We start from the raw sequence: 22,624 nt of genomic DNA, 5'->3' as shown, positions 1-22,624 counted from the left end.
CTTTTGAACGTATCCCCCGCGTTAAGCAGGGTCTTAATGCATTAATATTAATGTATTCGATATATTACGTTGAAAAAATGTACTCGTAATCATTGATAAATATAATTATTTAGATTGATTTTCATACATTTCACTTATAACGTTTCGAAAATTTAATGCTGCATGTGGAAATTCGATATGGTTTTGCAATAAATCTATAAAATTTGATTTCTTTTAGTCAATAAAATCATATCGAATTTCCATTGAAATGACTAATTTCAATGATTTATTTTAAATTACAAATCAGAACAAACAACATTAACTTCCCGCAAGACGTTTAATGCGAAATGAATTTCTCTTCTACAAACAAATCTCAAAAATTTATTAAATGAATTTACTTGGCGTACGTACTTTATTGCAGGATAAATTTCATTTTATTATTTTAAGCGGAAATACATACAATATCTCTGCATAACTGCTTACCAACTTTAATTTATCTATTTAACTATTCGTGCAGCTGACTGAATTGAATTCAAGGTCTCGTTCAGTGCTGTAGTAGATGACGTAAGAATAATTCTCGCCAGTTAATAAGAGCTGCGTACTTCAGTATGCTACTCCCTTCAATTGAATAAGGTCCGCATGAATGGATCCATAGTTAAATAATCTGAGGGGCAATAATACGAATTTTGAAATCATGGAAATTTTACATTTTCTACAGAAGATATCTCGTATAACAGCAATTCATTACGTCGAGGAATATACAGACGAAGAGGAATTCGGCGGTAGATTCTACAAATTTTACCAGAACATCGTAGAATTTTTTCTCTATTTTAACATGATCTCGACGTTATTTATGACGTTGCGAATCGACGTCGTCTGTGACGAAGTCATCTCACATTTTTCTGACACGGCCGAGTTTTTCATGCCGACCTTATTGATGACGTTTATTTTAGCCTGTTTCCAATTTAGTCTCTTTAAAAGGGTTAAATATCCGAATCCGATCGAAATTACTGGCGACGTCGAACCGAAGTTGTATCAAAATATTTTCATTTCACTTGTTCTCGGTTCCATTTACTTTATTTTCTACATAATGTCCTTAGTTTTTTATATCGATTTATATATATTTCCTGTTTTGTCGAAAAAGTCTTTCTTCGAAGGAGTTTTTTGTCATGTCGATATTACTCTCCTTTTAATCTTCAATGCGTATAATCTTTCCACTTTGGCATTCTCTCACATTATTCTATTATCCTTAGTCTCTGACTACTTGAAGCGACTAAATTATACATTTCTACAGATGATTAAAAGTCCTGAAAATGTTGAAATTTTCGAAAATATCTTACGACGTCATTCCCGAATTTGGTTGTTTATCGAAGATATAAATGAAATAGGGAAGTATTTCTTTCCTTTATTGTATGGTTATGCCATTTATTATACAAGTTTTTGTATATGTTTTGTCATTTTCTTCGAATCAGATCCATACTTTATAGCAGAACTTTTAGCAGAGTTCTCTGTCATGTTGTTTTTAAGCATCGGGGTTTCTTATGCATTATCAAGAATAAATGCTCAGGTGAGATATAAAATAATTAACGTAGGATATAATGAATGTCATTTCAATTATTTATTGTACTCGTTTATTAATTAGCTGTACGGCAATTTCTACCAATGCAACATTTTATCTTCGAGTCGTTGTTCTTTTTTGTATAAACTCAAGGTAGTTTTTATTTTCATTTCCTTATATTGTTATTATTATTAACACAATGTGTAATTTATACTTGTATATTTATTTTTTTTAGATCTTGGATTTCATGAAACGATTTGGACGAACACCAATTGGTTTTTCTGTCGGAAGACTTTTTTGTATAAAAAAGAATTTCGTCATCAGAGTATGTGGTATTTAAATTTTTATTTTTATATTATTTGAATTCCGCAACAATTTCAGATGAATGGACAAAGCGATACTTTGAAAATATTGCTGCGAACATAATCTATTTGTATTTTCAGATGATTAGTGCCATTTACTCGCTTCTGTCGTCCCTCGTCGAACTGGCAACTACAAAGAGTGACGCTTGCAAGACACAAATTACTAAACCCGGAAATCTGTCTTTTGCTGATGGAAATCGATAAAAATCAACCTTGATCAAATGTTTCATAGGTTACACTTTGGCAGCTGAATTATGTTTTGTTAACGTCACACGTGTTAATTATTAATTGTATAGGATTTTTCAAAATGTCTAGTTTATTAATAGAAGGCATTATTCTTTTCTAACTTAGATTATTAATTTTTACAATGCAGTATAGATGATATACAAAATAATTACATAATGCAGGCAGAGAAAAAGGTGAGTCGAAACGAAAAACTATACAACTGTACTGTATACAAAACACTGTTTTATTTTAAATTTATATAAATTTTGAGTTTAAAAAAAAAAATTCGAGAAGATAATGACACAAAATTCAACCGCATGGCCTTAGTATCTTAACATTTATTGTGGTTTTTTCCATTGTTAGAGGTTGCCAAGGTGTCTTCTATTTTTTGGGTGTTTCAATTGTCGAAATTAATTCCGTTTTTTATGCTCTGTATTACAATATTTAGCAAATTTTTCATTTCTATTTTACATCTTCTCTACCGAAACATCACATTTGTATTCTTTTACTGCTCCGGTTGTTATATATAACAAAAGGAAAGTATGGCGATGGGTCAAAAAAATAACCATTCAAAATTCTTACATTTTTGGACTCAGAATCATTGAAACGTAAATAAATGAAAAAAAATTCTGAGATTTTTTCTGTATGTATGAATGTTAGTGTGTGTGGTATGATTTGGTTCTCTTTCTTTGAACCTTAACGATACTATTCAGTATCACCTCCCAAATTTCATATCTTGTTGGAGAGGTCTGTTCAAATACAGTCAAACCTGTTTTTATGCGGTCTTTTTTTGTGCGATTTTTTTTGTGCGGTATAGTTGGCGACTAGTCTCGTGCAATTTGTCATGTCTCACGTTGACTTATTATAGCTAAATAAACTTATTATAGCATAAATGAACTTATTATAGTAATATTATTACATGAATATGCGAAAAATGAAATAATTTATTTTTAAGTCAACAAAACATCACCTGGACAAAAATATGTAAAACAGACGATAGACGAGATGATGCAGTCAAGTGCTTACATCTGTTGTCAATAAATTCTATTTCGTACGGTTTTGAGTTATTTTCTATGTGAGACTTTTTTTATGCGGTCCCTATTGACCGCATAAAAAAATATTTTTTAATTGTGTTGCGAAAACTATTTTATATAGCTACTCGTGAAGTTTCGTGCGATTTTTTTATGCGTTTTTTTATGCTGTCCCTATCCACCGCATAAAAACAGGTTTGACTGTACCGTAAAATCATTCACTCCTTGTGTCAAGTGAGACTTATGCAGACTGACAAAGTGATGTTCTGGTGTGGGGTGTCATTACTTTGGTTAGTTTGCAGATCATACCAACGATTGGACATGATAATATTTTCAATTGTGTCTCATAATAAAACGTTACTAGTGTAATATTAAAAGAGATCTTAAAAAGTATGAAGGTCTTTCTTCGCTATCTGTCTCATTGTATGATAGTAATTTATACTTTAATCGATATAGGAATTAGATATCGTTATCATCTTAACGTTGCTTTAAAACCATTTTTACTTGTGTGTTCTGGCATAAAAGCGTAAAACAGAAACTGAACCAAAAGCTGATTTCTGATCCAGTTTTCTGCCACAGTTTTACGCGTGTGTGTTCTTGGTCTAACGTGTATTTTCCAGACAATAGAAAAACTTATCAGTTCAACTATCATCGCGACTTTTAGGTATATTCAAAACAACTGACTTTTTTCTTGTAAGTTTAACGAGACCTTTAATCGATTTATTAAACAATTTAATTAAAAAATTCTTTCTTGTTTTTCTGTTAAAATTTAACCTTATATTTAATTGATTAATAAAGATAGAAAGTATTAGCTGTAATTAATTATCAGAGTAATTATCAGATAATGAAATTATATTTTCTTATTAAAGTATTGAATGTTAAGAATTACTGTACTCGAATAATTTATAAACCGTATAATTTATTATATATATATATTTTTACACGCATCCACAATATATATAGTAGCCAATACATATATATGCTGAAGTGAATGAAAATAATTTAGTTCTTTAGAATATCATAATAAATAAATAGTCTATATAAGTTTTATTTAATATTAAGAAATAAGTGCATGGTACAAATCTTCAAACCGGATAGTGAACTTAATGAAAAAAATTGTAACTTTTATAATTTCCTCATTTTTAAATATGTAACATTAGAGTTGTTTAATATAAGCTTTTTTAACATTAAAATTGATATCTTTTGTGTACGTACACGTATATATTGTATACTCAGACAATTATTAGAATAAAAACCACTATAGGATATATGTGTCTGTTATGAAAAACTAATTTAAATTTATCGATCACATGAATTCATTCCATTAACGCATGTAGCGTGTAGTCAATGGAAGCTGTGGAAACGCCGCTTCCCTTGTATTTTTTAAAATATAAATACATATTGCGCGATTATTTTCATATTTTAATGTACTTTGAATTAACTAAAAATTAATATTTTATTATAACTGCATTATATATTTTATTACAAATTTTTACACATGTGAAAAACAATGAGAAGATTGCTTGCACGGCGAAAATATCTGAATGATGTAAAACAGCCAGATTGTACACAGGGGCTTTACAGAGCACCAAGCTCTAGCGGTTTTGCTGGTGGATGCTACACACCAAAATATCATTTAACGCTTCCAATAATTCTATCCATTAGCCAGTTGTACGGAGCTATTTGACTGAGTGCATTGTTTTAAGATTTAAAAAGTAAAGAGTATTCAATGTTATTTTTATGTTCGTTTCTTTACAAAGCTATAATTACAATTTACAATAATTACAATATACAATTACAATTTTCTTTTAATTAGAATTATATTGACAGATTTTCACACATAAAATCTGTATTATCACTATTATCAATTTTTATCACTGTTAGATGATAATAATTTTAAATATCATGAAAAATAATTTCCCCAAGCGAGTTTTAATTTTTTAAATTTAGTAAATTGTATAGAGAATTTTATTATTGTCTAAATTATGTAGTGAATTGCAATATTTATATTGGTGTCCAGATACATTGGGAAGTCACTCAGACATAAAATTATTATAATTAATAACGATGTGAACAAAGATTTGATAAAAGAATTATATGATTTAACATCATTAATTCTTATGGTACATTCTAGCAGTGGGCATGCTGAGCGCAGCTTTTCAACCATGAGTTTCAGCGAATTGATCATTGGTAAGAAACACACAGTCAGAGGAAAGATTGTTGTCACTAACGTTGCTTTCAACAGGAAAAAAGCTTTTGAATACTTCGATAAAATCGACGACCAGCGATTTTTATGATAAAATAACTAACGACTTAGCTGAAAAAGTTGCCAAATAAAGTTAGTTTTTGTAAAAATAACAAAAACAAGTGTTTACATCTTTGTTTCGTGTCAATTATCTATTTTAGAATTAAAACAAGTAAAACGACGAAATCATTGTTGGGACGAGACTATGTTTCAAAGAGCATGAACAATGCATAACAAATCTCGCACTCGTAGAGATTTGTGTCTAGCTTCTCTAAGTAGAAACAGTCTCACATTTCGTATTATCTTTTGACCCGGTTCTCGGTCCCCTGAGTACCTACAAGTCTGGTTTATTTCATGTGCGCATGATTTGGGCACCAAATACTATAAGCCAAATTGCAACTCCTGACATCGTACCCTTCATACCTCTAAGGTGTGCAGCAGTTGACAGCAGCACGGTTTTAGAGATGATTCAAGTCACATTTGTTGAAAACTCCATTAAAAATATTTTTAAAATGTTATTCAATTATAGATTTCGAATAACGATTAACTGACCGCAGTCCGTGTTAAGAAGAGCAAGTTAGCCTAGATGAGTGTATTAAAAAAGAGTGTCATTTTAATCGTCCCACATTAATTTATTCAAAAGAGACAAACAAATCGTGTATCTACTATTGTGCATACAACCAGAACGGATGAACTGTGTGCTTGTCTTAAAAGCCTAATTGGTGATCAAAATGCAGGTTAATTAAAATTGATCGGGATAACAAGTATTTGCATTGCACAACTGTACATTCGTTTTCAAGTAGAACACTAAAAAAATAATTTTAAAAATATTATATTATTTAGTTACTTTGAATAGCGACTACCATTTTCAATAAAGTGTCACTCCTCATCACGTGTAAATTCTGACAAAATATCTAAAGTGGGATAAATATATTATGATGTTTAGGTGAAGCTGAAGTAGAAAGAAAATGAAAATTTTTTCTAAACATTCTGAAACAGATCGTAAAACGAAATTAATTTCAAAAATTGAAACACTGAAATAATACAAAACACTTTGAAAATATCTAACAATGTTTATTACAAGAAAAAATTTCAAAATTGCAGAAGTTTACCCACATGTACGGCCGATACGATACTCGCCGTACAAGTTAGTTTTGTGACTTTAACTTATGCAATTTTGAAAAAACGCAAAATTTATATACAAGTAAAAATGAAACACTGTTTTGTACACAGCTTAATTATTTTACATTTCCATTTACTTTTTTTTTTCCTCTGTCTGCTTTATCCTAATATTCAATATACATGCACTGTAATATAAAAATTAATAATCTAATTTATGAATAATAATATGATCTTAAATTAATACGCCTCAATGTCCTTATTTTATTATAATATAACTTTCGTCTACTGGTACGTATTTTCTATTATCAGGACTTATTAGACTGGATTTACAGATACTGCAACACAGTTTCACAGATCAGAAATTTGTTTTATTTAATATACCTGTACACATACATAAAATTGCGTTTCGGACTCGTTCGTCCCTCCTCAGCAGGTATTTATGTTGTACATTCTATATAAATTAAACACGATAAAACAATTGTTAAAAACATAATATTTTACATTTCCCGACAATTTTTTTATATAGATTCACCGACATTAATATAATCCTTACTATTTTCAAACTTTTTCCCTTCATTCTTATTTCCACCAGACATTCACTTTCAAACATTAATAACAACAATACTGTAAATCTACACTTGTATTAGGACAAATTATTATATTAAAGTTTAAATTGTGGCCGTCGGCCATGATATTGTATATTTTGTATATTTTATATTGAATTAGTCTTAGATTTTCTTTGTTCCTTTGTCTAACTCTTTCTAGAACTTTCTTTTGTCTAACTCTTCCTAGAACTCTCTTTGTCTAACTCTTTGCCCTTGGGGGAGGATTATCTTTCCCTCAATAGTAAGAACAAAAGAGGGAGTGAGGCCCTGAAGCAAAACAGACAGAAAGAGTGCCAGTCTGGGTCGAGCTCTTGACGAGAGAAGGTAGAGCTCCAGATCGAGTGTCCGACGATTGGAGGCTACGAGGAGCCAAGGAATCGATAGGAAGGAATTCCTATAAGAGAACTTTGAAGGAAGTCTGGGTTGGAATCCCGAAGAGGTAGGAGCTGAAAAGGAGTGCTCCAGAAAGGGAGAAGGGTGATCTAAGAGGATAAAGTGCAGAGAGAGATCATCGAGGAAAGACGACTCAGTCTGAAAGAAAAAGATTATAGACGAAAGATCTATAAGGAAAAGGGCTACAAACGTAACAAAAGAGAGAGATCCGAAGTTGTTCCCCACCAAAAGACACATCGCAAAGAAACCCGGGTATTTCTACTTCTTTTCTTATCTTTCCTTATTTCTTCTATTCTTCCAATTTCTTTTAGTTTTAAGTTAGTATAAGTTAGTGTAAGTGAATACGGTCCTCGTCAGATTGTCGCGTGTGTGCAAGATAACTGTTTTTTGAGGACAAACTTTTAATTCCTGTATATATAAAATTCTAGAAGTTGTAAAGTTGGGATCCTATGTAAAGAACCTGTTCAGAGAGAATAAAACTACTTTGTATTAAGTTTTATTTTGTACCATTTCGCTCGCGGGATCGTGTACCTCTTGTTACGAACACCACAAATGGCGTCCGCGACAGGATCCCAACTGTAACACGAAGACATTTTGTCGTATATCTTTCTCCTTGTAATATCCCATTGTAATTTTAGTCTATCTTATTTGTATATATACGTATTGTAATGGCCACGAACAACCAAGTGGGGAGCTCGAATTCTGGTGAAGGTTTCGATCCGAGCCCACCGTTAGTCATTACAGGATTCTTGGGCATGATCCCTATGTTCTCTGGAACGCAGGGTGATACGGTCAACATTAAGCAGTTTTTCCAGACAATAGAAAATATAGCTAAGTTGGCCGGATGGAATGACGAGGTCAAGGTAGCGGTACTGCAGTCGCGGTTAAAAGGTGAACCATTGGCCACATTCTTATGTTTGGTAGAGCAATACCCTGGAAAATACAAGGAGATAAAATGTGATTTAATAAAATGTTTTGGGAAGAGAGAGGCTGCAGAAAAGGACTTCGTAGATAAGTTGTTAAGTTTGAAGCAAGGGCATAGCGAGTCCGTAACGGACTTCACGATCCGTACAAAGACGTTACTGGCACGGGCTACCAGGGAAAATAATAAAATAAGCGTACTGTGTGATGATATAATCTTGGAGCGATTTATAAAGGGATTGAGGGGGAACCTTAAGGCCAACGTACTAAGGAGAGCGCCAAAAACGCTGGAAGAAGCTTTCGAGGTAGCGGAAGGAGAGGAAAAAATAGAAATAGTGTGTGGTGGCAGGTTCGAACAAAGAGGGGTAAATGTGAACATTGGGGAACAATATGCCGTGGGTGCCGAAGGATGGGAAGATTCAAGAATTCAGGATAATAAAAATGAGGAAAAAATTAAGGGGTTGGAAAAGAAAATCGAATCATTAGTAGAAGCAGTGAATAAGATATTGGATAAAGGGAATCAGGATAGGAGGGTGAATGATAAAAGATGTTACGTATGTGGTGATGCTAGCCATTTTGCCCGTAACTGTCCAAAACGTAAAAGGGAATCGGTTAACCTGATAAAGGAGTGCCATACAGGCCGGCATAGCGCTCCTTGTGTAAGAATTAAGCTGGCCGACAAAGCTTTTAAGTCACGAAAAGGTCTTCCACTAATTAATGGTGAAGTTGAGGGTATTAGACTGTGCTTTCTTATAGATACGGGAGCCGAAAGGTCAGTCTTGAGTTCCACGGTAATGAAACGTATCTCCAGACAAGACATAGCTAGGGCAACTATTGAGGGTGAATTTTTAGGGATAAGAGGCATAAATGGCGAAGTAACAGAATGTGAGAGAGTTTTGTACACCGAGGTGGGATATAGGGATAAGGCATCCAAGATAACCGTAGCATGCATGCAGCTTCCTGGACACACAGAATACGACGGTATCTTGGGAATGGATATACTCGGGAGAATGTATGAAATAATCAGTAGTGTGAGAAGGGCAATGGAGGAAAGTGCAAGCAGTAATGGGGGAAGTAAAGGTGTGTACGATGATTATGCAAATGATACTATAGGTAACATGAGAAACCACAATAAAAGGTTAATGAGGTGGTCAGCAAAGATAGCGGACTGTAATGTTCAAATAAGTCACATAAAAGGGAAGCGCAATAAGGTGGCGGATACTTTATCACGGATGAACGTTAATAGCAATAGGGCTGAGAAGGTGAATAATAATGTAAGAGAGAATAAAGAACTCTGGAGTAAAGTAGTGGAATCACAAGGAGATGGAGAGTTCTTAAGGAAGACGAGGGAAAACTTTAAGGGTCATATCGGAAGGGAAGACATCAGGAAAGTTGCATATGAATTAGGAAGGCAACGTAACCTAAAAAATAGGGGAAGAGAAAACGAGGGTAGGAAGGAAAAATTATGGGAAGAAGGGCAGCGGGTATGGTTACTCCGGAAAGGGAGGAGAAAGAGCACCGGAAAATTTTCTCCAAAGTACTTGGGCCCATATAGAATAGTACGAGTGTTGGGTCCTGTAACTGTTGAACTTGGCAGTAACCGCCAAGATGAGAGATGGGTGGTACACACCGACCGGATCAAACCATGTTATGCTCCAATATATAAAGAAGGTAGGAGGAGGAACCCTCAGTATGTGAAGAGAAGAGAGTCACCCGTAAGAGATGAGGAAGAAGATGAAGATCCCACTGATTACATACGGACATGGTTACCCAGGAGAAGACCCGTACTAAATTCACCCACACAGGATGTGGAAGAGGTCGAGAACGAGGGTGCCGGTGAAAGGTGTACTGAAGATGATAAAGAAAAAACGCCGCAACACCCCTATAATACGCGTAGATGTAAAGTCAACTACCGTAGATTGCACTACGGAGTGTGACTCTTATGAGGGGGGCGTATGTGGCCGTCGGCCATGATATTGTATATTTTGTATATTTTATATTGAATTAGTCTTAGATTTTCTTTGTTCCTTTGTCTAACTCTTTCTAGAACTTTCTTTGTCTAACTCTTTCTAGAACTTTCTTTTGTCTAACTCTTCCTAGAACTCTCTTTGTCTAACTCTTTGCCCTTGGGGGAGGATTATCTTTCCCTCAATAGTAAGAACAAAAGAGGGAGTGAGGCCCTGAAGCAAAACAGACAGAAAGAGTGCCAGTCTGGGTCGAGCTCTTGACGAGAGAAGGTAGAGCTCCAGATCGAGTGTCCGACGATTGGAGGCTACGAGGAGCCAAGGAATCGATAGGAAGGAATTCCTATAAGAGAACTTTGAAGGAAGTCTGGGTTGGAATCCCAAAGAGGTAGGAGCTGAAAAGGAGTGCTCCAGAAAGGGAGAAGGGTGATCTAAGAGGATAAAGTGCAGAGAGAGATCATCGAGGAAAGACGACTCAGTCTGAAAGAAAAAGATTATAGACGAAAGATCTATAAGGAAAAGGGCTACAAACGTAACAAAAGAGAGAGATCCGAAGTTGTTCCCCACCAAAAGACACATCGCAAAGAAACCCGGGTATTTCTACTACTTTTCTTATCTTTCCTTATTTCTTCTATTCTTCCAATTTCTTTTAGTTTTAAGTTAGTATAAGTTAGTGTAAGTGAATACGGTCCTCGTCAGATTGTCGCGTGTGTGCAAGATAACTGTTTTTTGAGGACAAACTTTTAATTCCTGTATATATAAAATTCTAGAAGTTGTAAAGTTGGGATCCTATGTAAAGAACCTGTTCAGAGAGAATAAAACTACTTTGTATTAAGTTTTATTTTGTACCATTTCGCTCGCGGGATCGTGTACCTCTTGTTACGAACACCACAAAATTTTGTGAAACAGTTTAGATTGGTTTTAGCGGTATATGCGTTGTAATATGTTAAAATATATAACTTTTCCGAGAATGGAAAATTGTAGATTTTGTAATCTATAACTTACATTGATAAAAATTTACTACTGGATTTAATTATATGCATGATGTCTAGCAAAAATTAACACCGTTATTTCTAAATCGAGTGGTCACTGCATTTATGTACAAATAAACGGTTCAAATTGCAGTCTAAATCGTCTATTTATGTTTGAATACATTATTAAATATGTGTGCATTATTCAACGCTGATTTTATACATTCTCGTGTAAATATGTAAAATTCTCGATACTCTCATAAATTTCAATACAATATATGGAATATATGTCCCGTACCATTTTCTTGAAAATGCATTGAACTTTTTTCTAAAATAGGCATATAATTAATTTTATTGGTATAATTAAAATTAAGCAAGCTGTCAGTATATAGAGTGAAAAATGTAATAATAATGTAAATGTATAAAAATTAAATACATAATTACCTTACGAAAGATTGCCATTTTTTTTATATAGGATGCCTTCGGTAACCTTTTTCCAAAAAGTACACACTTGGCCAATGCCGTCTTTAGGAAAGGACCACGGGGCCCGGGCCCAGGGCCCCGAGATCGCAGGGGCCCCGTAATCCGAAAGTAATAAAGTTACAAAGAAAACAAATAGGTTACTTGAAATGAAGAAACCATTAATAATACGATTGAAATTACTCCTCCAACACGTAGTGTGAAGTGTTGAGTACTGTTTTATTTTCTTGTTTTTCTTCTTCAGAAATGAAATGCATACAATGTTTCTCTGTTAATAAAATAAAGCATGAAATATTTGATCTTACTTTAGTAAAAATAACTTTAATGTTATGGGGAAAGGACCTGTAAGGCACCCTTCACTCATCATCACCAGTCATCAAAAATCAATGTATTTCCCTCCATCAGGCCAGAAGTTTAAAGCATTCGCAGGTACACAAGAAGTATTTTTATACAATATTGGGGTACAACCTCGTGTTATCAAAGATCCATCTCCCTCCCCCTTTGTCAGCAATAGTCAGAAACAAATGAATCCTTCATTCCTACAATCTGCTGACGTTATACTTAACGGCCCCACGATGTAGTTGATGGCCAAATGGTCAATGCGGTTATGGCGTCAGTTTATCTCTTAGGAGGACACGGAACCACTAGCACGTTTACAGCAATCACGTTTTAAAAAATGGCCATAGCTGCGCGCGTGCATTTATATTCACACATACAGGAAAAAACCACGAATTTTTGCATTTTCTCGACATTTCAAGTGTCCTGAGTCCAAAAATGGGGAGTCAGTTTTTGACCGATCGCCATACTTTCCCTCTATTATATATACCAGCATTAAATGTGAAGCATCCATCCTGTAACGTGTGCATCACCAATCGTGCCCTCCTGGTGGAAAGTCCTCTTGGTGGCTGCTATTAGGGATCCGAGATCGAACGTTTGAAAATGCGATTTAAAGTGGAAAGCATGAAGTCCACGTATTGAATGTTTTCAAATTTAACCATTCGAATGACGTCGTGTTCCAGAGCACGTGGCACAATTCTATTTAGTGTTAGAAAAATCGAAATTTAAAATGGAAACAGCAAATTTCTTTAAAACTGCTTATGTAATTCCAAGAAACTATGCAACTGGTCAGTATTAACATTTGTAAATTTTATTTTTGTGTATTATTTGCATTCTCTGCTTGCATCTTGTATGCAATTTGGTTAATGTTACCTTAGGTGTCAAGATGGCGGCTAGCCGCTGATTCCAGCAAGGAAACAGTGGGACGCTCGTTTACCTAACCTATCCTAATAAATTACCATAATTATTAGCAACCAAATTATTAGGATAGGATAAGTTAGAACGTGCGTCCCTCTGTTTCCTTGCCGGAATCAGAGGCGAGCCGCCATCTTGGCACCTAAAGTAACATTAACCTGCAATTTTCCAATATATTTTTAATTTTAGAAAAGATATAAAGGGTGTGAACCTAACATTTTAATTCCTTTTTTAAAATGCAATTTTCCATTTTTTAAATTCAGTACCAAAATAACCCTAAGCCACCTGTTTATTAAAAAACCAAGAAACAGGAATAGAAACTCAAAAATTTGAATTTAAATTATTTATATTTAATTAATATAGTTAATTAATTTGGTAAAGAATTTAAACAGAAGCATGAAAATGATGGTATTACTTATGCAAATTAATTAACATAGTAGTTTTAATTGATAATCTTCTGGGAGTATTGTTTTTTGCTTGTCAATCCTTCGGAGGAGTCACTACTACTTGTAGAAAATCCCATCAAAGATTGATCCTTACCATCCATGAGAAATTCTCATGAAGAATTCTTACAAATCAATGTATTAGGTATTTATACAAATAATGATGCTCTTATGGAGAATTAATGCATATAATTGATAAGAATTGTTCATAGGAGTTTTCTGTTATAAAGAATTCTTTACAGGAATCAGTATTTGCTGAAATTCCTAGCATATTGAGCCATATGAATTCATGAGAATTTCCTCCTATGAAGAAAACTCTATTAATTTTCCTCATGGGAAGAAGTGTTATAATTGCAACCGATAGCTATATGAAAATATAAACAAAGATCTTGTTTCCTACGAATATAACGTAACTCATGATTCCAGACTTGCAATATTTTAAGTCTAATCACAGTATATTTTGCAGGTACTTGCCATTTCTGGCATCGTTTCAACTGAAGAAAAAACATTTTGTCCTATACGAAACAGGAAAATTCAACCTTCACACACATTCTTCGAATCTGCTTGCATGGCCACTTTAGTTGTTACGATGCTATTCCTAATACTATCCTACTTTCACATCTTTGAGCAACTTAATACCTATTTTAACACGAGAATTTTGGTAGGTATATTAAAATATATTCTAAACAATACAATTTTGGGCCACCCTATAAATAAAACTGGAAAACTCTACATGCAAAATTAGTTATTGCACATTTTTATGTTTACAGATGTTTGGGATTGATGCAATATTCATTGTACTGTACAGTTTATCCAGTGTTTATCTAATCAACTTAACTAAAAACCCAAAGTACACAAATGCAGTAATTGTTCCATCTGTAAGTTATGCAAATTTTTAAAAATATGTTATGAAATTGTATATGTAATAATTTAATTAATACATATTCCTTGTAGGTTCTCTCGGTATTGAGTGTCGTGTTATCCTTCTACTCTGCTTTGACTAATTTTCAACGGTTGACATCGGTATTCTGCCATTCTCGTGACATTGAAGGCTAATTTCCATATAAATGCTGTTACAATGATTAATAAAGAATTATTTTAATTATTCTTTCATAATTGTCATAAATCCCATCAGTGCATAATACAGTTTATACATATAAATATTAATTGAACAGCTGACATCTTAATATATTGAATGGTCTTTTGAAAATGAAAATACATCATTTTTCTCTCCTAATGATGATAAACTGCATAAAAATCTGCCCACTACAGTGCAGTAGGTAAACATGGATTGATGTAAAAACTTCACTTCATCATAAAAGCCCTCTGCCATAAGATTTCCATTTCTGGTCTCGGATTTTATCTATATAACTCCATTCTCGAGATTAAGGAAAGACGACTGACGACAGTGGGAATTTATAGGACGACAATTTTTTCAAATAGCAGCCCAACAACAAACATGATTATTATTGCAACAAATAACAGTCTACAGTAACATTGTTCCTGTATAATGCAGTCTGTGGTTCAGCTGTTGGCTATCTGTTATCACATTACCTACAAATCTGTTTCAATAAAGGCTACTCTGTATCATTAACAATCCATCCTGCTGTAGTCTGGCACTACTGTTTCAAAGTTGGCTTCATCATAATGAAATGAAGTGAATTTGAGCAGTTCACTCTTGCCTTCATTCTGGCAACCATGCCAAATTGCAGCTGTGGTCTGGTTTATGATTAACAGGAGAGTGCATCCATATTCTCCACCAACCCTCTCATTCATTTCCAATCACTTTAATGCCAGATGCGGGTCAATTAATAGAACCTCCATCCAGATCACAGATGTATTTAACATCTTGCCACCCTCTTAATGTCTCAAGATAATATCCAACTCATCAAATTCAACTATGCCCCATCATTAATACATTCCAGATTGGATTGCACAGATGATATTTTACATATGCAAATGAATGATTATGGGTTTGTTAATTCCACACCTCTTCTAGCACTTAACATATGATTATCCATCAATTTCAATGGATGACATGGGTAGTGATCTCACAGCATTGCTGCTATTCTTTCATCATCATCATTGGATCAATATCATTGGATTTTTCATTCCTGAAGGTCATTGAAATGGCCAAAAACATATGAAAAGTTAATAAATAAGACTGCATATTAAAGGCTTTTGTTGAGGTTTGTTGTTATTTATTTAAGTGGATTTAGAAGAGTGTTACAAATGTAATAAATTAACAAAATATTACTTATTGATAAACTCTGCTGTATGAATTTAAACCAATATATCACACAAGTTTGATACATAAAGCCATGCACAACAAATAGGATTTGGAGACCCTAGAAATTTTTAAAGACGACAAGAGATCTGCATCAACTACAAAGAGGCAAGACAAATATCACATGCTAGGCAAGAAATGTATGATTTATCATTAGTTGCCATCCAATCAATGTCGCACATCTGTCTGGTTACATGACAATTTATGTTTGAATTCAACCAATGTTCTTTTCATAAAACATCTACAACCCGAAGCAGTATTCAGGAGGAGCCCAAAAACATTTGTTTAATTCTGTCACTATATGCAAGTGACGTTTTTTGGTATGTGTTCTGTTTTATAACTTACAGGTCTCATATCCAATATTGTACATATAACTCTAACAAATTTCTCACTGCATAGTAACTTTTTAGACACCCTGTGTAAGGCAAGAAGGCATATGTGTGATAAAATCATAGTTACTTTTGAATGAAAACATTGCAATTTATCAATATGTTTAACAATATCGTATTCACTACAAAGACTTTTTGAACGTATTTATAATTGACATTCTTAATTACAAATATGATTCTTCCAAATTCTTACATGTTTGATTAATTATATATACATATAAAAGTTAAAAACAATTTAATAATTAACAACACAAATAAATATATATATAGGAGATAATCATCCAAATCTATCCATAGTATCAATCACTAGAGAAAGAAAGTCCATAAAAGAATTCACGCTGACTCGTAACTGTCTCGCTTCTTTCGCTTGGAATGACCTATTAGAGAAAGAAAACATCTTTAATAAGGTACCGAGACTTTTATATTATATTCATGAAATGAAATTTAAACCTGTAACAAGAACATAGTACAGTCAAAAATAAACCAAACTTTTCACACGGGTTTTTTCTTTTTTATATAATATCACAAATTCTTAGAGCACCACATTCAAAATAAGTTCCTTTGGTATCTATACCATTCTGACAGCATGTATACTATTTGTCAATGCACTTCTGGTGGCCATTTATTTTGTTAGCTTCCAGAATGGCATCAGAAACAAGCAATTATTTATTGTGACATTGTCACAATAAATAATTGCTTGTTTCTGATGCCATTTCAATGCCTGAAGAGGGGCATGTTACGCCCGAAACATGTATTTTAAATGCGTATCAACTAAAGTAAAGATGATAGAACGTCAAGTGTTTGAATTTATTACGGTACATTGTGTTTAAGAACCAAAGTTCTTCTTCGGTTGATGTGCCATTGTGTTGGGAATCAGTAGTGGATTTGGTATTAATTTGCCTGTAGAAGAGTTTTTTGTTGTTTATGAATAATTTATTTTACTGTTTCCGTACAGAGCAAATTCTGTAATGTTTCAGTCACTGTACTTTGGCTGCAAGATTTTGTTTCTGTGTGTCATATGTATTGTGCAATGCGAACATTGTGTTGTTCATGCTTGATGTGTGTTTTAATTTTCTTGAAAATTTTAAAATTGTTTCATTAATTTAGTTGTTTTGTTATTAGCATATTGTGTCACCCTATCTAGTTGCTGTCTAATATTGTTTATTTGTGTTTGTGTTTCTATTCTTCTTTGCCAGGCAGGCTTCTGTGGGGTTTTGATTAGTGTGCTTTTTGACCGTAGACATAGTTTTAGTCCATGGTAGGTCATGGTGACTACACCAACATAGACTAGTGTGTGGATGTATGAGTGTAGAAATAAAATGAATGCAATCTGGTAATATGCAAGTGTTCACACAGATCTCAAGTTTATTTCAGTTGAAATAAACTTAAGATGAAGATTGCCAAGTGTCTGGTGTCTGCACTTTATAGTGTTTAGGAGACAACAATTACCGACACGGTTTCAAATGCGTCAAAAAAGTTCGTTCATTTCATCATCTATTGACGGTGGCTAAATTGCCTCAAAAACATCGAGGTTAGGCTGATTTTCCGCAACCGGTGTGGGCATTGCAGCAGCCGTACTTGGACTAGTGCTTCTTTCACCACTGGTGGCCAAGGGAGATTATGATATATTTTTCAAACAAGAGCCTCTGCCTAACTCACGAGCACAAACCTTGTTAACCTGAGTGATGTCTGAGCTAGTATTATATTTGGATTGTGTTATCTCCATGGTTAGGGGACCTGTTATCCAGTGGCATGCATTGACATTTGATGATAGGAAAATGGTCCTGGATAAAATCATTGGAAACGTTATACGATATTTTGGTGTGTAGCAACCACGAGCTAAACCGCGAAGTTGGTGCTCTGTAAAGTGCATGCGCGAATGCGTATAATCCGACTGCTATACACGATTCAAATATTTTCACCGTGGAAGCTGTCCCTTATTTGACAATACAGCGCTTCCATTAGGAATATCCCTATACGAATTTATATTTGAATATACAATAGCAATCTTATTTTTTTTCACATGTAGTGTAGAAATTTGTATTAAGATACATAATGCGGTTATAATAAAATATTAATTTTAATTAATTCAAAGTATGTTAAAAAATGAAAACAATTGCAGAATATGTATTTATATTTTAAAAAATACAAGGGAAATGGTGCTTCCACAGCTTCCATGGACAGCACACCACTGCAGTTATCACCATGGTTATTGTACCCTATCCATCCTCCCAGATACTTTATTTTCTGGGCATGTTCTGTATACTTTCTGATTTTTGCCCTGCATATGTTTTGTACATTGTGAGTGTTTGGAATGGATATGTCTATAATGTATGTGATTTTATCGGTTGTCAATGAGTGTGATATCTGGTCTGTTATGGTAAATCATTTTATCTGTGATTATGGCTCTGTTATAATACATGTTGATATGTGTTTTCTGTAGTTTTTAATATTTTTGACCTGATCCTGTATGGTAATCATGAACCATTCTGTCCCCCAAAGAGGCATCCCGAGCTAACCAGCTGTTTCATGCATTTTTGTAAACAAAATCCTGGGCCAGGTTGTAGGGATGTCTGCCATGGAGTGCATTTGAGCCCAATGATGTTTCTTGTTTTTTGTAGGAAAACTCTCACAGTGTCTGTACTTGTTTGTAGTAAAGATTAACTATGTCAATCAGGTCACATCCACCATATTTACGTGGAAGGGTTAATCTTTCTATGGCAGAATTAGGATGATGATGTTAATGCTTAGTAAGTGTTCTTGTTTTCATTTGGAGTTGCTCAAGATCTGTGTGAGTCCAATGTATAACACCAAAAGAATATATGAGTACTGGGATGACATATGCATTTATTGCTTTAACTGTGTGTTTTGCATTTAATTGTGTTCTGAGAATAGCATTTAACCTAGTTTGGTATTCTTTAATTAATCTTTGCTTTATTTTGTGTATGTTCTGTTAGTTTGGCCTGTTAGAATCCTAAATACTCACCCTCTTCCATGGATTCAATAACATCTCCATTTCCAAGTGCAAAATTTTCTTTCTTCAGGACTCCTTTTTCTATGTGAAGTGTTTTGCATTTGTCTAGGCCACACTCCATTTGTATGTTCTTGGTGTATGAATGTGTGATTTGTAGGAGTTGATGAAGTTGTGTGGATGTATAAAGTTTTATGTCATCCATGTACATGAGATGTGACAGTGTAAACTGTGTTGTTTTTTCATGACTGATATTGTAACCATATTACGTGTTGTTTAACATGTTGGATAATGGGTTCAGGGCTAAGGAGAACTGGAGAGGACTCAAGGAATCTCATTGAAAAATTCCTCGCCTAATGAATACAGTGGGTGATCGGTTAACGAACATAATCTGTTCCAAGACTTTGTTCGCTATCAAAATTGTTCGTTAACCAATTATCAATTTACCATAGGTTTTTATGGGAATCTGATTAATTCATTCTGGAGACCCCAAAAAATAAAAAATATATACTTTCTTACTACATTTATTTATAATTAATAATAAAAATACATATATACACAGTCTTGCATTTTTATTAGTCGTTTTTTTCCGTTTGTGGGAGTTAAAGAATCTGTCTAATGTCGATTGCTTTTCTCTCTTCTTCAGGAGTTTTCAGAAGTAATTAATAGAATTGTAATTGTAGAGATCCCTAAACCTATTTAACCTCAACCTGGTTTGGATGCCATTCTAAGACCATTGTTCTGACATCTTCCCACTTCTCCAAAAGATGTTTAATAACAGATATCGGCATTAATCCTCTTTTTCAGAAGAAAAACATATCTCGCCGAGTTTCTCGGTGTTCTTCTGTCGTCAGATCAGTTTCAGGTTCCATTATAAGCTCTTTAATGTTCTTTATTTCTCAGATGTGATTTTTGTTACTTTTTAAGCTGCTTGAGTCTTCTTGATTACACTGTATCTTTCTTAGATAAGATTGAACTGTGGCCTACTGTAGACCTGTTCAAGCCATACTGCCCAGCAACATCAGACATCTTCTGCCCATTCTACCTTTGCTATTATACTCTCACCTTTTGAAAATTAAACCAATGCAAAACTTAACGAGTGCCCACCCGATGGTCTCACGAATACTATAAAAGAATTGTTTCTATCAGGAAAATAAAAGGATGGAATTACAAGGGAGAGTTTCAAAGTTCGGAGAAATACTTTTCAAACAGTACATACCGGGTTGAATGTTGATGTTGATGTCTCTCTCACTCCAAAAAGTTCTGAATTGTTGCCTGAAGACAAAGGAAGACCAATAGATATTCATTATTTTACGTCGCTTCTTCTTGTGTTTGTTCTGTGAGGTGTTCATTGTCCAAACATAAAAATCTTTTGCGAAAGTGTTCATTATCCGATTTGTTCGTTAACCGATCAGCCACTGTATTTGGTTTGTTTGTATGGAAGTGTTACGAATCCTGAGATGTAGTGTTGTTCTCTAGTGCTGCATGGCATTTTGGAAGAATGCAATGAGTGATGGATGTATTTTGTACATGTGTAGAATATATAGCAGCCGACTGTGTGGAACACTGTCGAATGCTTTTCTGTAGTCTATATATGCCATGTGTATGTTTCTGTGTTGTTTGTGTGTTTGCCATAGAATGATTGAATCTATGAGTAACTGTTCTTTGCATCCCCTGTGATTTCTAAGGCAATCTTTTTGTTTTCTCTATGAATGTTGTGTTCTTCAACATGTTCATATATTTCATTTGCAAAACAATAATTTGTAGTGTGTTGTAAGACATGTAATTGGTCTATATTGTGCGGGGTCTATGGTAATGATTTTAGGTTTCTTCTGGGTAAGAAATTTTGGCATGTCTTCTAGATTGATGATAATGTGTGTTAGATGTTTAGCTAGTTTCTGTGCAGTGATATAAACTTTTTGTACCAGAAACTGTGAATGTTGTCTACACCAGGTGTCTTCCAGTTGTGTGTTCCATTAATAGTGTAGCAGATGTCATGTACATTTATTTCAGCACAGGGCATAGTTGGTATGTTGTGCAAGTTTTTGTTCTCCTCCATCCAGCCTGCATGAGCATTGTGTGTAACAGCACAGTACCAAAGAAAAGAGCAATAAGTTGTGAGTTCTTCTTCTGTTGGTGTGCCATTGTGCTATGTATCAGTGTTTGTTTTGGTACTAATTTATCTGTAAAAGAGTTTTTCATTGTTTGTTAATAATTTATTTTGTTGTTTTCATAGTGAACATGTTTTGTATCATTTGAGTCTACATGCTTTGGCTGCGAGTTTTTGTTTTAGTGTATCAATGTATTCTGTAAGTGTTGTGTGTGTTTTGATTTTCTTGAAAATGTTTTTGAGTTGTTTCTTTAATTTGGGTGTTATGTTGTTTTTAGTGTATTGTGTCAGCCTGCCTAATTGCTGTCTAATGTCATTCATTTGTGTTTCTATTCTTCTTTGCCATGCAGGCTTATGATAAAATTGTGTTTTGTGAGTATCTGTCTATGATTGTATTTTCAGTCTATGGTGTGTCACTACTGTGACTCCCCAAGCGTAAACTAATGTATGAATGTCTGAGAGTGTAGAAATTAAATGGATGTAGTGTGGTAGTAGGTGAGTGTTTACATAATTTAGTGTTTTTCCTACTACCTTAGACATGTTGACTTTTGGTATTCGTGATTTTTGTGTGGGATCTGTACCTGTATATTTAGTGAATGTTTCCTGAAATAAAAGTGAGAGTGTATTAACTAAATCTATGTCTATGTTATCAGTGGTGGATGAGGAAGTGTCTTTAGTATCATTAGTGGTAGTTGTTGTGTGTTTGCTATTATCAGTGCTTGTTCTGGATTATCCTGACAGGTTATGTGATCTTCATTAATGTTAAATATTTGTTTGTTGACGTATTTGATCAACAATCCTTCGTTCGTGACGGTGAGGTCAGGATATTGTTGCGTGAATCTATGATGTAGTTGTTGTCTGTATGCTGTCAGGTTTGTTTCAAGTATTGTGATGTAGTAAGTACAGATGATAAACGCATTCATTTCCATTGTCCATTTCATCTGTTGGCATGGTTTGCCAGCCTTTGTGATCTGTGGTTGCATTGCCACAGAAACATCAAGGCTAGGTTGGTTTTTTTCACATCTGTTGAAGGGATTGGAGTAACCATGGTTGGGTTGGTGCTGCTTTCGCCACCAGTAACCAAAGGAGACCGTAGCCCATTTTTCGTATGTGAGCCTCTGCTAAGCCATAAACACGGGCAACATCTGAGCCAGTATCATACTTAGACCCGGTTCTACCATGATACTTCCACAGAACATGGGTGTGGTTACTCTTAGCTTCATTTCTCCCACAGACCTTACTGGGATGGGTGTCCCTACCAGGAACTTGTGCTTGAGCCTGCATTGCTCTATGGTTCAGTAAAATTACTGGGATCTC

At 34.2% G+C, this 22,624-nt stretch overlaps 1 long non-coding RNA gene across 1 annotated transcript; it reads left to right on the top strand.

Annotated features, from left to right (window-relative positions):
- The first annotated feature begins 13,718 nt into the window (after window positions 1-13,718).
- On the top strand, window positions 13,719-14,672 carry LOC136987774 (uncharacterized). Its single transcript, XR_010882671.1, has 4 exons — window positions 13,719-13,959; window positions 14,017-14,211; window positions 14,321-14,428; window positions 14,505-14,672. It is a non-coding gene; the product is annotated as an uncharacterized lncRNA (long non-coding RNA).
- Window positions 14,673-22,624: the final 7,952 nt, after the last annotated feature.

Source organism: Centruroides vittatus, unplaced genomic scaffold (assembly GCF_030686945.1).
Source record: "Centruroides vittatus isolate TY-2023 unplaced genomic scaffold, ASM3068694v2 scaffold_2707, whole genome shotgun sequence".
NCBI classification, from domain to species: domain Eukaryota; kingdom Metazoa; phylum Arthropoda; class Arachnida; order Scorpiones; family Buthidae; genus Centruroides; species Centruroides vittatus.
The sequence above is the reverse complement of the archived record's forward strand: the minus strand, read 5'-3'. Positions and strand labels throughout refer to the sequence as shown.